Genomic DNA, 19,434 nt, shown 5'->3' on the forward strand with positions numbered 1-19,434 from the left:
TGTCTGAAGACAGCTACAGTGTACTCATAACTAAAATTAAGAATTTTTTTTTAAAGAGCAGGTTACAAGCAAGGCACACTGGGAGCCCAGTGTTAGTGCCTTCTCAATCCTGTGGTGAATGGCAGATGAGAATGAGAGACCTCAAGGCCACGAGCAAGGAATGGTCTCCTGTCAGCCTGACGGAGCTCAGTGATCTTTCCACTCTCAACACCCTTCATAGGTCACTGGGGAGGGTACCAAGGTCCTGAAATGCTAAGTAAGCAAGCTCTCTCTCTCTCTCTCTCTCTCTTGGTTTTCCACGACAGGGTTCTCTGTGTAGCCCTGGCTGTCCTGGAACTCACTCCGTAGACCAGGCTGGCCTTGAACTCAGAAATCTGCCTGCCTCTGCCTCCCAAGTGCTGGGATCAAAGCATGGGCCACCACTGCCCGGCTAGCAAGCACTCTCTTGCCAGCTGCCCCCTCAACGGGAGAAGGAATGTGTTTGATGAGGTTATCCGAAATGCCTTCAGTCTCTCTCGCACGCACACAGCTCTTTCTAGCAGGTGGGCTTTCCAGGGAACCTCTCTCAGGACCCGTGAGTTCCTTTAACAGTCTAAGAGCGATGCTAGGCTACTGGTTGTCCAGTATTGGGCGTGCTTAGCCCTGAGACTTCATACAGGTGTATAGCCAGTGACGACGCAGCTTGAAGCAGACATGAGTAACAGCAATGACGGCTTGAAGTTCTCTTCTTGCTCTTAAGTCCACCGGAAAGAAACCTAGTGTTTGCTGATTTTGTTTTTGCCTTCCTGGAAAAGGAGCTCACAAGTGAAGTATCCCACTCAGGTTAGCAGGGGCTGCAGTGGGCAGACCATCCCCCTCACTGAATCTGTGCGCATCGCTGTCTCGTGGCACAGCCGTGGTCACAGAAATCGGTGCTGGTGTGTGGCTTCTGTTTCCCTGCCAGTCCCAGTCGGGGTTGAGACCTGAAGATGACCTTTGTCCCACATGCTCCAGAACACCCTGTGACAGCAACATGGGCCGGTTTCCTCTGCTCTTCTCAGCTGTCCCCAGCCAGCCAATCCGGAATAAGACAGCCTTGTTTTTTCTTTTAATCTACCAAGTCCCAAGATATTAGAGCTATTCCACGAACACGGGGTGTGATTCCAGAGGGTCTCGTAAAAACCTTGTTGGGGAGAAGTGCCAGGCCACCTTTGGGGGAACTTTCCTCCCTCCCTCACTGTGGACTCACGGGCCAGAGTGACCTTCCCCTTATTGCTTATGACACCTTGGCCCTTAGATGGCTCTTATTTAAGTCTCTAGGAATTTTGAAATAAAGGGAGCAGTGGGGTGGGGTTGAGGTGGCAGGACTCTCAGGGCCCCGGTGCAGCCCTCCTGGGCTGCTGGAAGATCTGTTTCCTCCCAGCCTGGGTCACTGCTGCCTGCAGCTCAGTGCCTTGAAGGTTAAATGCCCTGGGGGATATTTTTAAACAGCAGGGGCTGGTTAATCTAAAAGTGACATTTACAGTCACAGCGGAGAGCAGCCTGCCGGGGCAGCTTAGATCCGGGCCCCAGCCAACAAGGAGCTTGAAAAATGTCAACCCTGGAAACGCAGTTTGGAAGCCATGGGGAATGCAAGGCCAAAGTGTGAACACAGTAAGTGAGCCCACCCCTGCCCCCCGGGGGCCACGGGCCTCAAAGCCTTCCCTGTGGGATGGTGTGTGTGTGTGTGTGTGTGTGTGTGTGTGTGGAGAGAGGGCTCGTAGTGTCAGCCCCAGACAAAAGCAGCCACTTGAGAGTTTTAGGGGACACAGAGAGAACTGCTGAGCAGTCTGTTATAAAAGCCAGTCTCTGGTTCCGTGTTTCAGGTTGAATCTGCCGCTTTGCCCTATAACTGCCGTGACTATTATTTTAAAATAAAAAACGGACTTCCATGTAGGTGGCTGACCATCTCTACTTGCCCAGGACAGGGTGATTCCGGGGGACTCAGAATTATCTTTTATTGTGTCTTTGGTTGGTGTTTATTTACCCAGGATGTCCTGGAACTTGCCAAGCCATCTAGGCTGGCCTTGAACTCACAGCTGCCCTCCTGTCTTAAAACAAAACAAACACTGGCTGCTCCATTCCTCAGTGGAGGCCCAAGTCATGACTGGAGGTGCATGTCTGGGACTTCCTTCGTCCATGATTTGCTCCAGAAGCTCTGGTAGTGTTGTGGGTGTGCTTGTGTCTGTATAGGACTTGCGCGTGCACCTTTTATAATGTTTTGGGCTAATTCAGAAATGCCGGAGGTGTCAAACCTGATTCTCAGGCTGTGTGGGCTACGGGCATGCTTGTATTTTGAAATGGAGGTAGCCTCTGGATCTTCCTCCAATAGAATCCTGGCACTCTCCTGTTCTAATGTGGCCTCTGAGTCTTGAGTCAGGAATCTCACTTTCAGGGTTGGGTTTGTGTGTCCCTAGTGGGGTGTGGGAGCAGTCCGAAATCACAGCAACCTGAGAAGGGCACACACACATTCAGTCTTTCTTACTCTGTGTGTGTGTGTGTGTGTGTGTGTGTGTGTGTGTGTGTGTGTTGTGGCTGTGGGGTACAGCTTGGCAGCTAGGCTGTGCACCTTCATTCTAGGAATCCAGGGCTCCGGTCACAGAGTCCAGGCTGCTGAGGGATTGCTCTCTGTATGGCAGGTCTGAGCAGGGTGCTCAGTGAGATGACCTTGAGATTCCCAGGGCAGCGAGAAGTAACAGGTGCTCTTTATCCCATCCCTAGGTCAGAGCGCTAAGCTGCAGAGAATTTCCCCGATGGCTCTGGCCAGTCAAGTGGTGGATGGTGAAAGTCCCACCCTGGTTCAGCTTGCTCCTGCTCTTCTCTGAGCCCTCTTAACCACCCCACACCTGTGTGTTCTCTATAGGAGCAGCTACTCTCTAGGAAAGACCCTTTAGCTTGCCCAAGCATGGTGTCAGTCCACCTTTTTTTTTTTCTTTTTCTTTTTCTTTCTTTTTTTTTTTTTTTTTTTGGTTTTTCGAGACAGGGTTTTTTTTTTGTTTGTTTGTTTGTTTTTGTTTTTTTGTTTTTTGTTTTTTGTTTTTCCAGACAGGGTTTCTCTGTGTATGTAGCCCTGGCTGTCCTGGAACTCACTCTGTAGACCAGGCTGACCTTGAACTCAGAAATCTGCCTGCCTCTGCCTCCCGAGTGCTGGGATTAAAGGCATGCGCCACCACACCCGGCATCTTTTTTTTTCTTTCTTGAACATATCTGTTTTACACTTATTTATTTATTTGTGCAGGCGTGAAACATGTTGCAGGGTATTTGATCACATGGCGAACCCCAAGATTTGTGTTCCCTACTGAAAATACCTGTCCCTAGTTGTGTGGTTCAACCCATAGCACACACCTGTAATCAATCCCTCTGGCTGGAATACAGACTTAATAATCCTTTAATCCCAAACAGTGAAGGTAAAGTTACGTTTGTAGAAGGAAGTGATGGCTAATTGAGTGGCAGACAAAGTGACGAATCAGAGAAAGATTTGACAGAATGTGTCAGAGATAGGATACGCCCAACTCTTGAGAGAACAGACAGGAAAAAGAGGCTACTTAAGAGAGAAGCACAGGAAAGGAAGAGAGAGAAAGAGACAGGCAGTTGTACAGAGACAACGTGAAGAGAGAACAAGCCAGACACAGGTGAAGATCGAACGAGCCAGAGAATGAGAAGGAACCAGAAGATTAGAACAGATTAGCAGTTTCAGTTTGAGGCAGAGCAATTCAGGAGAAGCCGAGAGAGAGGAGCCAGATTGAAGCAGTCAGCTTGGAGAGGCAGTTAAGCCAGGACAGCTGAGTTGAACCAGCCAGTTAGAGATCAGAAAGAGCTAGAAAGGGTGAGCTTATTCAATAAATAGTAAGTCTCAGAGGCTGACAACATTCTAGGCTGAGATGAAACTGTACGAGGTCTAGAAGCTTCCATCTACTACATACACTTCCTGCATGAGGCCTAGGTTAGCAGACGAAGGCAGTAAGCATCAGAGACAATAAACAGGAGAAAAAAGTGACTTGTAGAACATGTGAAGGTCAGAGGGATCCAACCTGGACCCCGGGCTTGGCAGCAAGGACCTTTCTTTACCTGCTAAGCCTCTTTGTTGGCTCTCACTCATGAGGTGGACATGATTTGTGAATAAGATGGGTATCGAAGGATGGCTCTGAGCCCCTCGCTGTAAAAGCTTCAGTACTCAGGATTGTCAGGTCCGGGGAACTGCGTCACCTCACGGGAGGTCTTCCTTACTCTGAAGGACAGACGGTTGCAGCTTTACCTTACTACAGGGTAGGCGCAGTGATCGAGCAAGGTGGAGCCGGGCTGTGGACCAGTCTGGGATCCATGTGGCCTCTGGGGAGCACCGGAGACTTTGTGGTAGGACCTCTCAGAATCTTCTCATTGTGGGGCACCCGAGGGAGGGATTGTCCATGGTGCCACTTGGCAGAGATGAGGACCACCTCACAGGATCTTGGGGACCTCTGAAGAGTCATGTTGGATGTGTTCCTGGTTTCTATGCAGGGTCCTGGCAGACGGGGGTGTGGTATGGGCGGGAGCTGTGGGCAGGAGCTCAGAGTTCTGTGTACCTCAGTCTTCCAGGCTTCTAGTTGAATCAGGACGGGGGTGGGGGCCAGGAACGGAATAGAATTAGATTGACTGTAGGCTGAGCTAATACACTCAGCCCAGCTCAGTCCCAGCTCCCCTATTTCTGATGCTGTACCCTGTTTTCTCCTGGGGGACAAGGAGGACTCCTGGGCCTCATCCCATGTCCTTGAGCAACAGGGATCCAGAGCACAGAGGTCAAAGGTTCAGTGGATGCTGAAGTGGGATAAAGGGTGTGTGTGGGGTGTGTGTGTGTGTGTGTGTGTGTGTGCTCCCAGTCAGCGCTCCATGTCCTCAGGAGGCTTCAGTGGTGAACATCTCTCGTACCTGCTCTGGGCTTCCCAGTCAATACTGGATTTGCGATTTCAAAGGAAATGGTTTACACTGTTACATTGTGTCTCAAGTCTCTCAGTTAACTGGGAGTTCTGTAGTGAAGAAGCAGGCCCAGGTTTTTTTTGTTGTTGTTGTTAAGATTTATTTATTTTATGTGTATGTATGTGTACACTGTAGCTGTTGTAAGCCTTCATGTGTTGTTGGGAATTGAATTTAGGACCTCTGCTCCACACCAGCCCAAAGATTTATTTATTTATTATTATAAATAAGTACACTGTAGCTGTCTTCAGACACACCAGAACAGGGCCATCAGGTTTCATGACGGATGGTTGTGAGCCACCATGCGGTTGCTGGGATTTGAACTCAGGACCTTTAGAAGAGCAGTCAGTGTTCTTACCCGCTGAGCCATCTCGCCAGCCCAGGCCCAAGCCCAGGCCCAGGCCCAGGTCCAGGCCCAGGCCCAGGCCCAGGCCCAGGCCCAGGCTTTAAGCCTAAGTCTGATCTCCTGGAGCTCACTCTCCTGCCTGCGAGATCCATGTACACAGGACAGCAGCCCACACGGCTGCCACCTGGGATGAACCACGAAAGTCTGACAACCTACCACAGATGCCCTGAAGTGGGAGGAGAGGCAGGACTCCTGAAAGTTGCTCCGACCTACTCACTCGTGTCACATCGCGCACACACGTGCTCGGGTGTCACATGCGTGCTCATGCACATTCACACACTCACAAAACTGTGTGAAAGTCTGTTTTCTGAATGATGAGCCATGGGGGGGTTGGCGCTTTCATCTTGAGTGGCAGTGTGTCATCCTGACACATGATGCTCTTTTGACCCATCAATGCCCTAGGCCTCTCACGCCCCGCACCCCCACGCCCGCCATGGAAAGCCCTGGGACGATCCCCGGTTTACTCAGTACCACGCATGTTCCCGTCCCTGCTATTTCTCCTAGGGTCCTGGTTCATTTTGGTGGGGAAAGTACTTAAGAGTTACAATGTAGATAGTTTTGGCTCCCCTGTGTGTAATAGGCCAGCCTGGGGAAAGGGAGATGGGCTTGTGTAATGGCCCAAGGACTCTCAGTGGCTTGAACTTGATCTTAGATAATGTTCTCAGCATAGTGTCTGGAACACTGTAGCCCAGTTAGCATCAACCAGTTCTTCTGCCCTCTGCCTTCCTCACGTACAAGAAAGCCAGGATTTGGGAGCTTGGTGAGAACTCGGGCCCGCACAGCAGTGAAAGAGCACTTGAACCCTCCCCTCCAGGCACATCCACGCGAGGTGATGGGCTGTGTGTAGGGTTCTTGGGGTATTTGAGTTGGTTTGTTTTTTTGAGACAGTCTGGTATAGCCTAGGCTGGACCCAGGCTTGTATGTAGGAGAGGCTGGCTCCTTATCTTGCTCCCTCCACGGCCAAGTACTGGGATTATAGGCATGTTCCACCACGCCCAGCTGAGCTCCTGTTTTTGTTTATAAATGTTTCCATTAAACAATACTGGGGAGGTGTGTGTGCAGAAGTCAGAAGACAACCTGGGGAGCCAGTTCTCTCCTTATTCCACATGGGGTTCCAGGGACGGAACTCAGGCCGTCAGACTTGGCAGCATGCGTCTTTGTCTCCTGAACCATTTTACCAGCCCCAGATTTGGGGTTTTGACACACACCCTGCTCCCTCAGGCCACCCTGCTCCCACTCAACAAGGTGGAACTGGGATTCCAGCTAGAGTCCTCGGGCTTCGTCCTTGTACCTGGAATTTTCACCTCCCTGACCTTGCCAAGTCCTCATGGCCTTCAGAGCCCCCTTGACCTACACAGCCTTCCTGTTCTTCCGAGCCTCCCTCCCTCGTTGCCGCCCCCACAGCAGCCAGGGCAGCAGCCGGAAGCTGCAACACAAAGGTGCAAACAGAATCAGCACCAAAGATCTGCCCAGGAGGCAGCGGGTACTGGGCCCTGACCCGAGTGTCGGATCTAGAGCGGCTTGTAGGTTTGTGTATGGGAAGGGAAAGCCCGGGAACAGGCTGTTCTTCCTCAGGGAGGCCGCCCTTTAACCCTAGAGAGCTCTGTTCCCACCAAAACCCAACGCCACGCCGTCACCTCAGTCTCACCTCTGGAGGTTACTTCACTGCACACAGACTAAAAGGTGCAATAGTCCTGCCCCAGGAGCAGCCTGGGGGAGGTCTCAGCCTGATGGGAGAGAAGCCATCTCTCGTCTATACATTTACCAGGTAAAGCAAAGGGTGAGGTTCCCCAGGGGCAGCCAGGGAGAGGGCCTTGACTGTCACGGTGGTCACGAGTGCCAGCCTAAGCAGTTGGAGCTCCATCAGCCACCAGCCTGCTGTGGATGCTACCGCCACTGTCTGTGTCCTGCAGGCGGGGAAGTTAGGGCTCATGCTAACTCTCTGACAGTAGTCAGAGCTTGAAGGTCAGATGGGCTCTCCTGGCATTAATCGCGTGCCGGCTGTGTGCTGGGCACTGTGGTTGTGCCCTTCTGAGTCAACATGCCCAGAGTTTCCTGGGGTGTGAAGTCACATGAGTGTTAAAAAAAATTTGATAAACCGTTTTTTCCTTTCCAAGACCTGAATGACAACCCTGAGACCAAATATTTATGAATAAGTGCCTATGCTATAAGCTTTGGCTCATTCCCCAACTAGCTTGTAACTTATTTAACTATTCCAGGTCTACCACTCTCCTTCCCTCCCATCCCCTTCTTCATTAGCATTTCCTCTTCGGATCTTGAGTCTCTCCTTTTATTGGCTCACTATTTCCCAGAATCCTCCCTTCCTGCCACTGTCCTTTCTCCTACTTCCTGCCTCAGCTCATTGGCCATTGGCTTTTTTTTTTTTTTTTTTTTTTTTTGGTTTTTTGAGACAGGGTTTCTCTGCGTAGCCCTGTCTGTCCTGGAGCTCACTTTGTAGACCAGGCTGGCCTCGAACTCAGAAATCCTCCTGCCTCTGCCTCCCGAGTGCTGAGATTAAAGGTGTGTGCCACTACGCCCAGCTGGCCACAGGTGATTATTTCAAAGCGTTTCTCCCTACACCTGTGCCTTCTCCATCTAAGCTGCACCGGCTTTCTCATCTCTGATGCCCCAACACCTCCAACGCTGCCCATGCGCAGTGCTCCAGTGCCCAGGGGACTTCGCACCAGCCACAGCTGCTTATTTTCTGCTTGCTCCAGGCCTGTCTGCTGGCCTTCTCTGGAGTCCCATGCTCTGGCATGTGGTAATTCTGGGACTTATTGAATAATGTCCCTGATGCTGCTTTTTCTGTTGTTTGTGGGTTGTTTTTCTTTTGGGTCCTGGTCAAGCCCCACCCTGAAGCACAAGGCTGGCTTTGAGTGAGCATGCCGCAATCTTCCTGCCTAAGCCTCCGGGGTACAGGGGGAACAGGTTTGAGCTGCCACAATCAGCTCCTCCTAACCTGCTGAATAACTGAGCTCCACAGCCTGCAGCCTCTGCCTATTACGTATACTCTCCATGTGCGTCCAAGCTGAGTGACTGCAGGCAAGCCACGCCCCCTCCCCCGTCGCCAGAGTGCGAGTCTCGTCTTTAAACCCGTATAAGAATAATGCTTTCCAGGGAGCTGGAGACGGGGCTCAGCGTGTGTTGCTCTCAGTAAAGGAGTTTGCTTCTCTTGTAAAGGAGTTTGCTTTTCAGCGCCCACATCTGGCACTTTACAGCCCCCTGTAACTTCAGCTCCTGGGGGATCTGCTGCCCTCTTCTGGACTCAGCGGGGAAATGCACTCATGCTTAAACTTAGACATATACACATAATAATATATATATATTTTTAAAGAGAATACTCTTTGAGTGAGGTGTGATGGTGTATACCCATAATCTCAGACCTTGAGAGGCTGAGGCAGGAAGGCCAGTGTTAATTCAAAGCCAGCCTGGCTACATTGTCAGACTCTGTCCCAAAGAGAAGTGGGCGGGGGTGGGGATGAAGTGGGGGAACAAAACAAAAAAGTAAAGAGCACATGTGGTAGCCCATGCTTTTAACCCCAGAGGCAGAGACAGTCACATTCTGTGAGGTCAAAACTATCCTGGTCTACATGTCAAGTTTCAGGCTACCCAGGGTCACATAATGACACTTTATAAAGAAAAAAAGCCTTTTCTTTGTTTGGCAGAACACCCCTGGCTCCCTGAAGCCCTTTCCAGGAAAGCCCAAAGTGTGGGGTCTGTTCCTGCTCCTTTGAGTTCAGTCCCTTAGACAGTATAGATTTAGAGGCAAGCCACCAATATGACTTCCTTTGGAGACAAGAGGATTTATTTATTTTTAGTTATTTGTATTTATTTAGTTTGTGTGTATGTGTGTATATATGTGTGGGTGTGGTCATTATTGCATGCGTGTGATCGTCAGGCAATGAGCAGTTTGTGACGGCCTTTCTCTCCTTCCACCGTGTGTGCCCACGGTCAGAGCTGTCTGCCTGTTTCTGTTTAGGAGAACCACTAAGACTGTCACTGAAAGTGACCACACAGGGTGGGCTGATTCTCACAGTAATCCTAGGAGGTGGGTGCAGGTGAGGATTGTCTCTTTTCTAGGTGAGGGACCCTGGCTCAGAATGAGGTCAGAATCTGCCCAGGATAACGTTGTTCTTAAGTATCAGAGCATCCCACTCTCTGCCCCAGGCTCTCAGTGAAGACGGCACGGCACGTGTGCTGCATGCGACATTGGGCTTCTGGGTACTCAGACAGGAAGCATAGTGGATACCTGGTCCCCCTGCATCAGGCTGCAAGTAGGAGTGTCTTTGCAGAAATACCATGGCCTGCGATACCCTTGTCCCCATAGGCAGGGGTGTGGTTCAGCCATCCCCAGGGGCAGTGTTTACCCTAGTGGTTAAAGTTGGCTACGTGCTACCCTTTTGGCAGCCAGGGAGCCCTTGGCCACCCACTCTCTATTCTGATACTATCACCTCTTTTTCTATTGTGTCCAGTATGGCCCATCCCAAGAAAATGCTGCACCATGCGTTCTCCTCTAGACAGGTGCTCAAGGGCAGAGGACAGGGACAATCTTGTAATGTCGCTCACCTAGAGGCCACCTGCACCCATTGGTGGGAACATTTTGAACAGATTCCAGAGAAGCCGGCTTAGGCAAGGAGAACGGTTGCATGAGTGTGAAGTAGGTTTAAGTACGGACGTGTAGCAAGCCAGGAGGAGGTGGCTTTCTGTGCTGGCAAACCCCAGATTATGGAGAGAGAGCCAGGTGAGGGCTGAGCCAGCGCCAGGACTGTGGTGGCAGGTAAGTAAGTGTGCTGCAGGGAATTCCAACTCCTGGTGCCTCCTCTGAGCACTGGCCAAGCCCCTCCCCTGTGGCCTGATACAGCACACCACAGCCTCCTGCTGAAAGGTGACACTCAGAAGGCCGGGCTCCCTTAGTCACCCTGTGGGCACTTGTGAGACTCTCCTGAGAATGGAACTGGTGGCCACGTCCCCAGTGTTGGTAAGTGGCCCTAAACATTCAGGAGCTGAACCGGGTGGGAGAAAAAAAAAGTCTCAAGTAGAGATGGGGACTGTAGGATGCTGTCCCTGTCCCTCCAAGACCTTGACTAGACAGAGTGAATGTGTTATTTTGGGAAGGGGACAAGCCCTCCACCTGCTGCACCATGGTGTTGGCCACTGGCCAGTGCTTGCTGGAGCCTGGCAGCTTCCTGCATTGGGCATGGTAGGCTAGATGGCTCCGGCACCAGACAGTTGTTGCTTGGGTTTGAATGGCAAGAAGTAAAAAAATAAGCCTAGGGGGTGTGGCTGAGTTGAGCATTTACCTCATGTGCACAAGGTCCTGGGTTTGAGTATAGCCCTGGGGGAAAAAAAAGAAAGAGAAGAAACAAACTAAAAAGAACTTTGACCAGCAACCAGTTTGGGGGTCAGCTAGGTCAGGTCAGGGGAGAGCCACCTCCCAGGGAACAGATGCTCCCTGGGAGGTCAGGCCCTTCTCGAGTCTCTGCTGTTCGGACCACTGCCCAGCTGGTCTGGGCAGCAACTGTTGAGATCTGGTTTTGCTGTCCTTTCTGAAAGGCACACAGCCAGATGTGGTATCTCTCAGCACAGCTTGTGGCGCCTTGGGTCCTATAAGAATTATCTGTATCTATGTGTTGACAAGGGAAGGTGTGGGTGTTGGGTCAGTATCTGAGCTGGGCTGAGTGTTTGAGCTTCTCTGAGTCACAGGTGTCCAAGCTATGAGGTGGAAGCATCAGGTAAGGACAGGCTCGTGGAACGGTGATATTCTGGGATGGGAGGGATGGGGCGAAGAGGCTGAAGGCCCTCCGCGGGCACAGGTGTGTGGAAATTGAGTGTGTGCAATGCCAGGGCAAGGAGGGAAGTCTGCATTTTTTAAAAAAAATTTTTAGAGTGAAAAGCAGGCCCAGAGGAAGAGGTTGGCAGCTTTTTCAAACAGTTCCCCCACATGTACACACTTGGTAACCTCTGTCCTGGCGACCCCGGTCCTATGCTATAATGAGAGAGAGAGAGAGAGAGAGAGAGTGAGAGAGAGAGAGAGAGAGAGAGAGAGATAGAAGCTCATTGTAGTACACAGCATTTGGGAGGCAGCGGCAGGTAGGTCTCTGTGAGTTCAAAGCCAGCCTGGTCAACACTGTGAGACCTTGTCTCTAAATAAATACTTATTTAAGTAAACAGGGAGAAGACACCTAGGGTTTCCACGTGTGTAACCCTGGCAAAGCCTGGCATTAGAATCATTGCTTCCTGTCAGGACAGAATTTACATTATGGAGTGCGTTGAGGCCAGTCCCAGGGAAGAGCTGGTTGCTCTGTTCATTAGCGTCTCCAGGTTTGATCGTGGCAACTTGCTCCAAGCCCCAGTCACCAGCCACCTTTGCGTGTGCCCGTCTACTTAGGCTCAGCCCCCTCTCCTCTCACCACCTGCCTCTCCGGGTTAGTCTCCCTACTGCTGTGTCTGATGCTGGATGCTTTCTGAGAAAAAAAAAAAAAAGTTTATTTAAACTCAAAGTTCTGGAGGTCAAAGAGCATGGTCCTAGATTCTGTTTGACTCTGGTAAGAGCCTTCCAGTGGTCATAAGATGGTAGATGGCCTCCTCGTGGGCACAAATGAGGAGTGAGACAGGAGGCCAGCGGGATTTGGGAGCCAGGCTTACTTTTTTCTTTTCTTTTTTTTTGGGGGGGGGGCAACTCTTTCCCACAAAGACCTCTGTCACCCGGAGACCAGCACTAGTCTTTTCTGGAGTAGGCTGTGTCTCCTCACCAATGTCGTCCCAGCTGGGGACAAGCTCCCAGCACATGACCCTCTGGGGCACAGCATAGCCATCGTCCCAGGCCACCTGCTGTTCTAGGCAGCTGTCTGTTCTCCCAGGCAGCGAGCATTTCCTAAGCAGGTCCTGTGAAGTTTGCATAACGCAAAGCTTGCGCCATCTCCTGGGCTTCCCAGCCAGAGTAGGCACAAGGGCATCAGATCACCGAAGGTCCATTCCAGCTCAGTCTCTGTATTGCTCCCCTGCCCTGCCCTTTCCCCAGTAACCATTTAAATAGGTTTTCCATGTCTGTTATTTATTTATTTTTATTATATATTCTTTGAGACAGGGTTTCTCTGTGTAGCCCTGGCTGTCCTGGAACTCATTTTGTAGACCAGGCTGGCCTTGAACTCAGAAATCTGCCTGCCTCTGTCTCCCAAGTGCTGGGATTAAAGGCGTGCACCACCACTGCCTGGCTATGTCTGTTATTTCTAACATGGCACTATTTCATATGTACACATGTGGAACCTGCCAGTGTGGCCTTCCCTGGGTCAGGGTCTCTCTCTGGCTCCTTTCCTGTAAAACTATGGAGTGGCATCAGCTTGTTCCTCTTGGTTCCCAAGTGCACTTGCCGAAACCGGACCTCTAAAATGCAAAAGTCCAGCTTGGTTCATGCCATTGATTGGTGCTCAGTTTGTGCATAGGTTCATTCATTCATTCATCCATCCACTCATTCATTCATTCAGTTCCATTGTTAAACATTTACTACATGTTTGGTTCCATGTCAAGCACAAGGATACATGAGTAAATGGCCCTATGGGCCACCTCATTGTAAGGGAAGATGGAGACCTCTTCCATCCTGCATCTCCCCCAACAACCCCCAAAGTTACCATAATGGCATCTGTGCCTGTCGTCCACAGTTAAGGCAGACTGAGCCATGAGAGAAAACGGGACAAGAAGAGACCATGGCTATGTAGTGTGTCTGTGTGTGCCATGGGACTGGTCTCTCAGCAGAAGCCAGGGATGGAAGGTCCCTGATCCCTGTCACACCCTCCTGCCTGAGGAACCAGTTGAACCTCTGAGGATGCCAGGGTTGCTTCTGCAACCTTCTGGCAGTGTAATCTCCTGGCAACGCTGTCTGTTGGTGAACTCTCTTTCCTGAGGGCTTGTGTGAAAATGCACTTTCAGGATGGTGGCCTTCCTTGCTGATGCTTTTACAGGTTAGCAAGGGCAAGAGAGGTAATGTCCGAAATGAATGGAGCATGCGATGGAGCACACTGCTCACCTCAGCCAGGAAGGAAATGAGAGAAAACACTTGCTGGCTTTTGACGGCAGGGAGTACTCATCCAAAAATGATTCCGTGTGCCCACGTGTGCTCTCTCTGTCTTTACATCTCTCTCTTGGTCTGTTTCTGTTATGACCAGGCTGCGGGATGTGTCATTGTGCTTTCATTTTTAAATTATTTCGTATTTCTTTTCTTTTCTTTTCTTTTCTTTTCTTTTCTTTTCTTTTCTTTTCTTTTCTTTTCTTTTCTTTTCTGGTTTTTTGAGACAGGGTTTCTCTGTATAGCCCTGGCTGTCCTGGAACTCACTCTGTAGACCAGGCTGGCCTTGAACTCAGAAATCCACCTGCCTCTGCCTCCCAAGTGCTGGGATTAAAGGCGTGCGCCACCACTGCCTGGTCTTATTATTTTTCAAAACAAGAAGATGGGTATTTTGCCTGCATACCTGTCTGCATACATGAGTGCCTGATGCCCACGCAGAGCAGACAAGGGTGTTATATATGGAGCTGCGGTTATAGATGGCTGAGAGCAGCCGTGCTGAGAATTGAACCTGAGTCCTCTAGAAGAGCCACCACGGTTCTTAACCTCCAAGCGATTGCTCCAGCACCCAGGGATTGTATTTGAAGTGTGTGTGTGTGTACATGCACAGATCACCACATGTACAGACACATGCCAAGAAAAAACAAAAAAACCAAATTCAGTCCCTGGCTCACAGTTTCCCCACTGCAAAAATCATAGGCACCTGGGCGTTTGTTTCCACAAAAGGTTTACATTTTTCATTTTTTTTTTAAGATTTATTTATTTATTTCTTATATGTAAGTACACTGTAGCTGTCTTCAGACACTCCAGAAGAGGGCGCCAGATCTCGTTACGGATGGTTGTGAGCCACCATGTGGTTGCTGGGAATTGAACTCAGTACCTTTGGAAGAGCAGTCAGTGCTCCTACCTGCTGAGCCATCTCGCCAGCCCGGTTTACATTTTTAGAATGACATTTGTTTATTTGCGAGTGTGTGCGTGTGCACCCGTGTGCACAGAGGTCAGAGGATGTCTGTTCTCGCCCTCCACCGTACCGGTTTTGGGAACTGAACTTACCATATCAAGCTTGGCAGTGAATAGCTATTCCCTGAGCTGTCTCAACAGCCCGAATTTTAAAACAAATGTGATGAAGTCAAATATGTCAATTTCTAAAGTGTTGTCCACACCTTCTGAGCCACATCTAAGAATCCATCAAGCAACCATCTTAGGAAAGGGTTGAAAGTTTTCTTGATTTTCTTAGACTATAGGGCCTTTGGCCTGTTTTGAGTTGATTATGATGTCACATGGAGCAGGGGTCCAGCCTCATCTACTTGATTATGACGTCATAGAGAGCAGGGGTCCAGCCTCATCTATCTGCTTGTGACAAAGACATTGTTCCAGTTCAGCAAGTGGGGGTGATTCTTTGTGGCCTTGTCCCAGGCATGGCTTCTGTCTGAGTCTCACGTCTGTGCCCTCTGTCTCTGCTTCAGTACCATCACTCACTGTAGCGCCACAGTTACATATTTTCTTTGGGGATCACACCTGGGGCCTGTGCATGCCACAAGAACCCAGCTACTGGGCTGGTGGCCCTGTAGAAGACTGGGAATTGTTTATGATTTGGAGGAAAAAAAATTGAGACAGTGTTTCTTTTCTTTTCTTTCTTTCTTTCTTTCTTTCTTTCTTTCTTTCTTTCTTTCTTTCTTTCTCTCTCTCTCTCTCTCTCTCTCTCTCTCCTTCCTTCCTTCCTTCCTTCCTTCCTTCCTTCCTTCCTTCCTTCCTTTCTTTCTTTCTTTCTTTCTTTCTTTCTTTCTTTCTTTCTTTCTTTCTTTCTTTCTTTCTTGTTTTTTTCGAGACAGGGTTTCTCTGTGTAGCCCTGACTGTCCTGGAACTCACTTTGTAGACCAGGCTGGCCTAGAACTCAGAAATCCGCCTGCCTCTGCCTCCCAAGTTAAAGGCCTGTGCCACCACGCCCAGCTCTTAATTTCTTTTTAAGATTTATTTATTTTATGTAGCTGTACAAATGGTTATGAGCCACCATGTGGTTGCTGGGAATTGTACTTGGGACCTTTGGAAGAGCAGTCAGTGCTCTTAACCGCTGAACCATCTCTCTAGCCCGAGACAGGGTTTCATATAGCCCAAGTTGGCATCAAGAATCTCCCATCTATGTGGCCAACAGTGACCTGGAGCCTTCTGATTCTTTCTCTTCAGTCTTCCACATGCTGCAGTTCTAGACCCGTGTCAACATTCAGAGTCTTCTGCAGTCCTGGGGACTGAACCCAGGGTCTTGTGTATGCTGGGCAGACACAGTGCCTACTGAGCCCAGCCTCAGCCCTTCCTTCTTTTAAACATTGGTTTGCCTGTTGGAACACCTTGTAATCTCACGTCGATCTTTGTACCACATCAGGTGGTGCGGCTAGCTCAGCAATAGCAAGTTTTCAACTCCTTGGATACATTTGTGTGTGTGTATAATTGTAAATTGAATTTCAGCTTGCTAGTTGCTCATGTGTAGAAACCCGATTGATTCTAGTGATTTTTCAATCCTACAAATGAAACTATAGTAGTTCTCAACTTTTCTCTGTCTCTGCCTCTCTCTGTCTCCTCTGGATCTTTGGGGCTGTCTATGTGAGGCCAACCCGTCTACAGATGGCCTGTCTTTCCTTTCCCCAATTCATGTAGGTGTTTGCTCTAGGTAGAACTCCTGTACGGGTGGCTCTTCCAGTCTTTCTTGTCATTGGTTTTGAGGTTCCCGTCTGTTTCTGGTTCCCTAAATGACTTTTTTTTTTTTTTTTAAAGTCATGAAAAGGTATGGGATTTAATCGTGTGTGTGTGTGTGTGTGTGTGTGTGTGTGTGTGTGTGTGTGTGTGAAATGACTGTGTGATTTATCCTTTGTGCCAGTAATGTGACCTGTCACTTGACATTGAGTCACCCTTGATTTGCTTTTCTTTAAAAAAGAAACTTGATGACCTTAAAAGAAAATAAAGGCCAAGCCTCGGCCGTACCCAGAACTAGACCCGTGCCAGCAGTTCAGGGATCTAACTGCCAAGCCATCATGAGGTTTGCACGTGGCTCCAACTTTTCCAGGAAATCTTGAGAACTCTTCCCATTTCCCTAAAGAACATTTTGTTGAAATCACAAGGGAAGATGCTGTTTAGATACCTCGGGGATCTGCCTGAGCTGTGCGTTATGAACTTTGTAGAGTTTATGCCCATGATGGCATTGGTTCATTTATTTCTTCTTTACAAATGCTTGGGATAGCCTAAGGCCTCGCACAAGTCAGGCGAGGACCCTGCTGCTCAGCTAAAACCCTGGCAGGAAGATTTGTTTTCCAGATGTTGAGACGACATGTTCAGGTTATGATTTTTAAAAAGATTTAATCATTTGAGGTGTGTGTGCGCTCACATGTGTACAAAGCATGTATATGAAGGTCAGAGGACAACTTTCCTGGGTGTGTTGTGCCAGGAAGCGTCATGAACCACCAAAGACCACCAAGGGACTGATTCCAATGCAATCACATTAGGGTCTCGCAGTTCAAGCTCCAGCTTGGGCTCCCTGGCAACCCTGACACAGGAGAATGGGAGCCTCAAGCCCAGTTTCAGGCAAGCGGTTATAGAGGCAAGACCCGGCACACATCTGATTGGAGAGCCATTATGGTCTTTAACATAATTGGCTGGTGCTGGAAGCCAAACCCTAAACTTCACTTCTGTTTTCCTCCTGATTGGTGGTTGTTAGGAAGTGTCTTGTAACCTGGAGGTGCAGATTGGTTGGGGAATATCCTAGAAACTGGTGCTAGGTACCAGCCTGTTAGTTAACTCGAGTTCAACCTTAGGTCAGGTTCTTGAAGATGGAGTCTGAACCCCAAAGATCTGGTGTGTCAGGTGTTGGCTCTTCCCCCGTGTGGTTTTTGTTTTTGTTTTTGTTTTGAGGCAGTGTCGTTCTTATTTCTTCCACTGGGTCGCAGCACCCACACATTTCTGAATGAAGCTCCTGTCTCTCCTTCCTCCTCACTGTCTGAAGGAATGCTGGCCTTAAAGACATGAGCCACCACACGCAGCCTTTCACTTGGATTCTAGGGATTGAACACAGATCAGCAGCTTACTAGCATATTTACTCGCTGAGTCATCTCCCTGGCTGTCTTCAGACGCATCAGAAGAGGGCGTCAGATCTCATTACCGGTGGTTGTGAGCCATCATGTGGTTGCTGGGAATTGAGCTCAGGACCTTCGGAAGAGCAGTCGGTGCTCTTACCCACTGAGCCACCTTGCCACCCCCCACCCCCATCCCCACCCCCACCCCCATTTTTTTTTTTTAAATTTAGGATATTTCCTTCAGACAGGAATTATCTGCTCATCAGAGGGTAGAGCTGTGAGAGGAAGTGCAGAAGGAACATTGGTGTCCCCTCTTCTCCCCCCACCCCAGGCTTGCTCAGCCCTCAGTGATGGGCGGTACTCCAGAGCCCAAGGTTTTGTTGAGTGTCCCTTTTAGTTATGACCGACTAGGTCAGGTGTACTTTACCTGGATCCAGGATGCTCCCTGCAGGTCGAGAGGACAGCAGAGACACGGAAGGAGGAGACAGAAGCCAACCACAGCAGCGATACTTATCTCCCTGGGGAGTTGATTCCAGGAACATTTACAGATACCAAAATCCCTGCCTACAACGTGTGTTTGCCTCATGCCTACACAGAGCCTGTGCACACTTGAATCTCAGGGTGATTTATATATAGTTCCTGGTATGATGCAAATGCTAGGCAGAGAGCCATTAGGCTGCCTTGTTTACAGGAAAATGATAGAAAAGTCCGTGTGCGGTGCAGATCCAATTCTTCCAAATGTTTTCAGCACTACAGAGAAACTGTCAATGTAGCTAAAGCCATTTATATAGCATGCAAGTAATTTACACAGCATACAACTCATTAGCATAGCATGTAAGTCATTTACATAATATGCAAGCCATTTACACAGCACATAAATAATTTACACAGCACATACTTTACACAGCATGTAATTTACATAGCATATAAGTAATTTACAAGCATTTTAATCATTTACCTAGCACACAAGCCATTTGTATAACATACAAGTCATTTATATAATATATAAATCATTACATAGCATGTAAGTAATTTACATAGAATATAATCCACTCATGTTGTGAACAAATTAGCAGGGGCTGGAGAGACAGCTCAGTGGTTAAGAGCACTGGTTGCTCTTGCAGAGGACCCAGGTTCAGTTCCCAGTATCTGCATGGTGGCTCACAACCATCCGTAACCCTAGAACATCTGATGCTCTCTTTTGACCTCCAAGGGCACCAGGGACACAGGTGTGCATGCATACATGCAGGCAAAATACTCATATACATAAAATAAATCCGTACAAAAATAGAACAGGTCGATGCTGCTAGTGTGTTCAGGTGCCGCATGTTGTCACAGTCTGCCAGCATCAGGACATTTTCATCAACCCAAAAAAGAGATAACTCACGTTTTAGCTGTGACCCCCACCCCCACCCCCACTGTCCCTCAGTAAAGATTAATCGTTCTGTCTGGTATGGACTGGCTAGTGTGGAAAGCTTGAAGAAGTGATGTTAACCCGTGGTTACGATTCATGATTGGCATTCAGTTTTCTGGTTCATCCATATTGTAGTGTGGCTCGCACTGCACTCCTTTTAATGACTGAATACCGAGTAACGTTCTGTTGTGTGGATGAGCCACACTTTGTTTATTTATCAGTTAAAAGATGATACTTGAGGCCAGGCAGTGGTGGCGCATGCCTTTAATCCCAGCACTTGAGAGGCAGAGGCAGGTGGATTTCTGAGTTCGAGGCCAGCCTGGTCTACAAAGTGAGTTCCAGGACAGCCAGGGCTATACAGAGAAACTCTGTCTCAAAAAAGATAGTTTTTTTTTTTGTTGTTGTTGTTGTTGGTTTTTTTTTTTGGAAACAAGGTCTCAGTATGTATCCCTGGCTGGCCTGGAACTCTCAGGGATCCATCTGCTTCTGCCTCCTGAGTGTTGCTGGACCTTAAAGAATACTTGAA

The 19,434-nt window shown here is 49.1% G+C and overlaps 1 protein-coding gene across 3 annotated transcripts in view; it reads left to right on the forward strand.

Moving 5' to 3' along the window:
• Positions 1-1,127: 1,127 nt before the first annotated feature.
• Positions 1,128-19,434, forward strand: part of Acacb (acetyl-Coenzyme A carboxylase beta) — a 104,441-nt gene continuing 86,134 nt past the window's right edge. For 2 of the 3 annotated variants that reach the window (XM_006530111.3, XM_006530113.3), the window contains exon 1: positions 1,128-1,632. The gene's annotated coding sequence lies outside the window, so the exon portion shown is untranslated. Of the gene's footprint in view, positions 1,633-10,259; positions 10,353-19,434 lie in introns of those variants that run through there. The other variant, XM_006530112.3, reaches the window with a different exon arrangement.

Source organism: Mus musculus, chromosome 5 (assembly GCF_000001635.26).
Source record: "Mus musculus strain C57BL/6J chromosome 5, GRCm38.p6 C57BL/6J".
In the NCBI taxonomy this organism is placed as follows: domain Eukaryota; kingdom Metazoa; phylum Chordata; class Mammalia; order Rodentia; family Muridae; genus Mus; species Mus musculus.